Here is a 7,037-nt window from a genome sequence, read left to right as displayed (position 1 = left end):
GAGTCGGGACTTAGATTACTTTCGACTCTTCAGCCAAGGTCTCGGATCGACGGCGGGACCTGCGGTTGTCCCTCCGAAAATGCCGCCGCTCGGCCGGCACGGCCCGCCGAATACGTCCCCTTACTGGCTCCCGCCTCGGGACTTTGTCAGAAATTCATTCGGGCAAGGTTTCCATTCGGCGGCCGGAGCACCGGTAGTCATACGGAAAATGCCGCCCCTCGGCCGGCATGGGCCTGCGAATAGGTCCCGCTGACAGACTTCCGCGATTGGGTATTTGTCCGAAAATCCATACCGGCAATCTTCGGAATCGTGCGGAAAAGCTGCCGCGTGGCCCGGGTTAACCAATTGGGGAGGCCGGTGCCATCTACCGAATACTTCAACAACTCGTGAAAACGGCCTCCCTATATATCTGCAGGAACCCCGCCAATGCCCCCGTACAGAAATTGCATGTGTCAAAGGGGCGGCCGAATCTGACCCCGGCGGCCGAGCCTCTGGAACTCCGGGTCGGCCTCGGCCGGCAAATCCGACCCCCATCCAGACTTCCGGAGCGGACTTGGTTAACGAATTGCCACCGGGCAAATGGTTAACCGACAGATCTTGGAGGCTCGTTACCCAAGCCATCCCCCGCCGGTGCGAAAAGTTAACAATCAGCGGGCGGGCAATTCGTGAACCGACCGGGACCGGGCAATTCGTTAACCATTCGGAACCGGGCAATTCGTTAACCAACCTTGTCCTGGCAAGGAGTGCACCAACCCGGCCGGACAATTCGTTAACCAAGCTGGCTCTGGCAATTCGTTAACCAACCTGGCCGGGACAATTCGTTAACCAACCCGGCCGGACAATTCGTTAACCAAGCTGGCTCTGGCAATTCGTTAACCAACCTGACCCTGACAATTCGTTAACCAACCCTGTCCTGGCAATGAGTGCACCAACCCGGCCGGACAATTCGGTAACCAACCAGACCCTGGCAATTCGTTAACCAACCAGGACGGGCAATTCGTCAACCAACCCTGTCCTGGCAATGAGTGCACCAACCCGGCCGGACAATTCGGTAACCAACCAGACCCTGGCAATTCGTTAACCAACCTGACCCGGACAATTCGTTAACCAACCAGGACGGGCAATTCGTTAACCAACCAGGCCCGGACAATACTTTAACCACCCTGGTTTTCCAATTCGTGAACCAACTGGGAACGGACAATTCGGTAACCAACCCTGTCCTGGCAATGAGTGCACCAACCCGGCCGGACAATTCGTTAACCACCCTGTCCTTGCCAATTCGTGAACCAACTGGGAACGGACAATTCGTTAACCAACCCGGCCGGACAATTCGTTAACCAAGCTGGCTCTGGCAATTCGTTAACCTACCCGGCCATGGCAATTCGTTAACCAACCTGACCCTGACAATTCGTTAACCAGCCAGGACGGGCAATTCGTTAACCAACCTGGCCCGGACAATTCCTTAACCACCCTGGCCTTGCCAATTCGTGAACCAACTGGGAACGGACAATTCATTAAACAACCCTGTCCTGGCAATGAGTGCACCAACCCAGCCGGACAATTCGTTAACCAAGCTGGCTCTGGCAATTCGTTAACCTACTCGGACATGCCAATTCGTTAACCAGTCTGACCCGGACAATTCGCTAACCAACCCTACTCGGGCAAATCGTTAACCAAGCCCAACCCCGACAATTCGTTAACCAACCCTGCACGGTCAAGTCGTTAACCAAGCCCAAACCCGACAATTCGTTAACCAACCCATACATGGCAATTCGCTAAACAACCCGGCTCGGGCAAATGGTTAACCAAGCCGGCCGGGCAAATCGTTAACCGGCCCGGCAGTCCCGACAATTCGACAATCAACCAGCTGAGGACAAACCCTTCGCCCTCAATAACAACTAGTTCTTGCCCCGCCGTCAAAATGTCCCGGCCGATGTTCATCAGAAACTCCTTGCTGGCCCATGGGCCCCCCCTCCTTACCTTAAGAGAGTCATAGTTACTCCCGCCGTTTACCCGCGCCGCACTGAATTTCGTCAAGTTGGGTCTGGCAAGCCGCTAACCCGGCCGGCCGGGCCTGACAACGCTCTAGAAACCCGGAACAGGCAGTTTCGTGAACCAACCGCGCACGCTCCTGACAATGCGTTCACCCACCCTGCTCGGGCAAATCGTTAACCAAGCCCAACCCTGACAATGCGTTAATCAACCCGGCCATGGCAATTCATTAACCAACCCGGCTCGGGCAAATGGTTAACCAAGCCGGCCGGGCAAATCGTTGACCGGCCCGGCAGTCCCGACGATTCGACAATCAACCAGCTGAGGACAAACCCTTCGCCCTCAATAACAACTAGTCCTTGCCCCGCCGTCAAAAAGTCCCGGCCGATGTTCATCAGAAACTCCTTGCTGGCCCATGGGCCCCCCTCCTTAACCTTAAGAGAGTCATAGTTACTCCCGCCGATTACCCGCGCTGCACTGAATTTCGTCAAGTTGGGTCTGGCAAGCCGCTAACCCGGCCGGCCGGGCCTGACAACGCTCTAGAAACCCGGAACAGGCAGTTTCGTGAACCAACCGCGCACGCTCCTGACAATGCGTTAGCCAACCCTGCTCGGGCAAATCGTTAATCAAGCCCAACCCTGAAACTGCGTTAACCAACCCGGCCATGGCAATTCATTAACCAACCCGGCTCGGACAAATGGTTAACCAAGCCCAACCCAGACAATTCGGTAACCAACCCGGCTCGGGCAAATGGTTAACCAAGCCGGCCGGGCAAATCGTTGACCGGCCCGGCAGTCCCGACGATTCGACAATCAACCAGCTGAGGACAAACCCTTCGCCCTCAATAACAACTAGTTCTTGCCCCGCCGTCAAAATGTCCCGGCCGATGTTCATCAGAAACTCCTTGCTGGCCCATGGGCCCCCCTCCTTACCTTAAGAGAGTCATAGTTACTCCCGCTGTTTACCCGCGCCGCACTGAATTTCGTCAAGTTGGGTCTGGCAAGCCGCTAACCCGGCCGGCCGGGCCTGACAACGCTCTAGAAACCCGGAACAGGCAGTTTCGTGAACCAACCGCGCACGCTCCTGACAATGCGTTAGCCAACCCTGCTCGGGCAAATCGTTAATCAAGCCCAACCCTGAAACTGCGTTAACCAACCCGGCCATGGCAATTCATTAACCAACCCGGCTCGGACAAATGGTTAACCAAGCCCAACCCAGACAATTCGGTAACCAACCCGGCTCGGGCAAATGGTTAACCAAGCCGGCCGGGCAAATCGCTAACCGGCCCGGCAGTCCCGACAATTCGACAATCAACCCGCTGAGGACAAACCCTTCGCCCTCAATAACAACTAGTTCTTGCCCCGCCGTCAAAATGTCCCGGCCGATGTTCATCAGAAACTCCTTGCTGGCCCATGGGCCCCCCTCCTTACACCTTAAGAGAGTCATAGTTACTCCCGCCGTTTACCCGCGCCGCACTGAATTTCGTCAAGTTGGGTCTGGCAAGCCGCTAACCCGGCCGGCCGGGCCTGACAACGCTCTAGAAACCCGGAACAGGCAGTTTCGTGAACCAACCGCGCACGCTCCTGACAATGCGTTCACCCACCCTGCTCGGGCAAATCGTTAACCAAGCCCAACCCTGACAATGCGTTAATCAACCCGGCCATGGCAATTCATTAACCAACCCGGCTCGGGCAAATGGTTAACCAAGCCGGCCGGGCAAATCGTTGACCGGCCCGGCAGTCCCGACGATTCGACAATCAACCAGCTGAGGACAAACCCTTCGCCCTCAATAACAACTAGTTCTTGCCCCGCCGTCAAAATGTCCCGGCCGATGTTCATCAGAAACTCCTTGCTGGCCCATGGGCCCTCCTCCTTAACCTTAAGAGAGTCATAGTTACTCCCGCCGATTACCCGCGCTGCACTGAATTTCGTCAAGTTGGGTCTGGCAAGCCGCTAACCCGGCCGGCCGGGCCTGACAATGCTCTAGAAACCCGGAACAGGCAGTTTCGTGAACCAACCGCGCACGCTCCTGACAAGGCGTTAACCAACCCTGCACGGTCAAGTCGTTAACCAAGCCCAACCCTGAAACTGCGTTAACCAACCCGGCCATGGCAATTCATTAACCAACCCGGCTCGGGCAAATGGTTAACCAAGCCGGCCGGGCAAATCGTTGACCGGCCCGGCAGTCCCGACAATTCGACAATCAACCAGCTGAGGACAAACCCTTCGCCCTCAATAACAACTAGTTCTTGCCCCGCCGTCAAAATGTCCCGGCCGATGTTCATCAGAAACTCCTTGCTGGCCCATGGGCCCCCCTCCTTACCTTAAGAGAGTCATAGTTACTCCCGCCGTTTACCCGCGCCGCACTGAATTTCGTCAAGTTGGGTCTGGCAACCCGCTAACCCGGCCGGCCGGGCCTGACAACGCTCTAGAAACCCGGAACAGGCAGTTTCGTGAACCAACCGCGCACGCTCCTGACAATGCGTTCACCCACCCTGCTCGGGCAAATGGTTAACCAAGCACAACCCTGACAATTCGTTAACCAACCCGGCCCGGGCAAATGGTTAACCAAGCCGGCCGGGCAAATCGGTAACCGGCCCGGCAGCCCCGACTATTCGACAATCAACCAGCTGAGGACAAACCCTTCACCCTCAATAACAACTACGTCTTGCCCCGCCGTCAAAATGTCCCGGCCGATGTTCATCAGAAACTCCTTGCTGGCCCATGGGTCATAGTTACTCCCGCCGATTACCCGCGCTGCACTGAATTTCGTCAAGTTGGGTCTGGCAAGCCGCTAACCCGGCCGGCCGGGCCTGACAATGCTCTAGAAACCCGGAACAGGCAGTTTCGTGAACCAACCGCGCACGCTCCTGACAATGTGTTCACCCACCCTGCTCGGGCAAATCGTTAACCAAGCCCAAACCCGACAATTCGGTAACCAACCCAACCATGACAATTCGCTAACCAACCCGGCCCGGGCAAATGGTTAACCAAGCCCAAACCTGACAATTCGTTAACCAACCCGGCCCGGGCAAATGGTTAACCAAGCCGGCCGGGCAAATCGGTAACCGGCCCGGCAGCCCCGACTATTCGACAATCAACCAGCTGAGGACAAACCCTTCACCCTCAATAACAACTACGTCTTGCCCCGCCGTCAAAATGTCCCGGCCGATGTTCATCAGAAACTCCTTGCTGGCCCATGGGCCCCCCCTCCTTACCTTAAGAGAGTCATAGTTACTCCCGCCGATTACCCGCGCTGCACTGAATTTCGTCAAGTTGGGTCTGGCAAGGCGCTAACCCGGCCGGCCGGGCCTGACAATGCTCTAGAAACCCGGAACAGGCAGTTTCGTGAACCAACTGCGCACGCTCCTGACAATGTGTTCACCCACCCTGCTCGGGCAAATCGTTAACCAAGCCCAAACCCGACAATTCGGTAACCAACCCAACCATGACAATTCGCTAACCAACCCGGCCCGGGCAAATGGTTAACCAAGCCCAAACCTGACAATTCGCCAACCAACCCGGCCCGGGCAAATGGTTAACCAAGCCGGCCGGGCAAATCGGTAACCGGCCCGGCAGCCCCGACTATTCGACAATCAACCAGCTGAGGACAAACCCTTCGCCCTCAATAACAACTAGTTCTTGCCCCGCCGTCAAAATGTCCCGGCCGATGTTCATCAGAAACTCCTTGCTGGCCCATGGGCCCCCCTCCTTACCTTAAGAGAGTCATAGTTACTCCCGCCGTTTACCCGCGCCGCACTGAATTTCGTCAAGTTGGGTCTGGCAACCCGCTAACCCGGCCGGCCGGGCCTGACAACGCTCTAGAAACCCGGAACAGGCAGTTTCGTGAACCAACCGCGCACGCTCCTGACAATGCGTTAGCCAACCCTGCTCGGGCAAATCGTTAATCAAGCCCAACCCTGAAACTGCGTTAACCAACCCGGGCATGGCAATTCATTAACCAACCCGGCTCGGACAAATGGTTAACCAAGCCCAACCCTGACAATTCGGTAACCAACCCGGCTCGGGCAAATGGTTGATCAAGCCGGCCGGGCAAATCGGTAACCGGCCCGGCAGCCCCGACCATTCGACAATCAACCAGCTGAGGACAAACCCTTCACCCTCAATAACAACTACGTCTTGCCCCGCCGTCAAAATGTCCCGGCCGATGTTCATCAGAAACTCCTTGCTGGCCCATGGGCCCCCCCTCCTTACCTTAAGAGAGTCATAGTTACTCCCGCCGATTACCCGCGCTGCACTGAATTTCGTCAAGTTGGGTCTGGCAAGGCGCTAACCCGGCCGGCCGGGCCTGACAATGCTCTAGAAACCCGGAACAGGCAGTTTCGTGAACCAACTGCGCACGCTCCTGACAATGTGTTCACCCACCCTGCTCGGGCAAATCGTTAACCAAGCCCAAACCCGACAATTCGGTAACCAACCCAACCATGACAATTCGCTAACCAACCCGGCCCGGGCAAATGGTTAACCAAGCCCAAACCTGACAATTCGCCAACCAACCCGGCCCGGGCAAATGGTTAACCAAGCCGGCCGGGCAAATCGGTAACCGGCCCGGCAGCCCCGACTATTCGACAATCAACCAGCTGAGGACAAACCCTTCGCCCTCAATAACAACTAGTTCTTGCCCCGCCGTCAAAATGTCCCGGCCGATGTTCATCAGAAACTCCTTGCTGGCCCATGGGCCCCCCTCCTTACCTTAAGAGAGTCATAGTTACTCCCGCCGTTTACCCGCGCCGCACTGAATTTCGTCAAGTTGGGTCTGGCAACCTGCTAACCCGGCCGGCCGGGCCTGACAACGCTCTAGAAACCCGGAACAGGCAGTTTCGTGAACCAACCGCGCACGCTCCTGACAATGCGTTCACCCACCCTGCTCGGGCAAATCGTTAACCAAGCCCAACCCTGACAATGCGTTAATCAACCCGGCCATGGCAATTCATTAACCAACCCGGCTCGGGCAAATGGTTAACCAAGCCCAACCCTGACAATTCGGTAACCAACCCGGCTCGGGCAAATGGTTAACCAAGCCG

The sequence above is a fragment of the Mobula birostris genome, chromosome 12, assembly GCF_030028105.1.
Source record: "Mobula birostris isolate sMobBir1 chromosome 12, sMobBir1.hap1, whole genome shotgun sequence".
Lineage (NCBI taxonomy): Eukaryota > Metazoa > Chordata > Chondrichthyes > Myliobatiformes > Myliobatidae > Mobula > Mobula birostris.
This window is presented reverse-complemented; position numbering follows the sequence as displayed.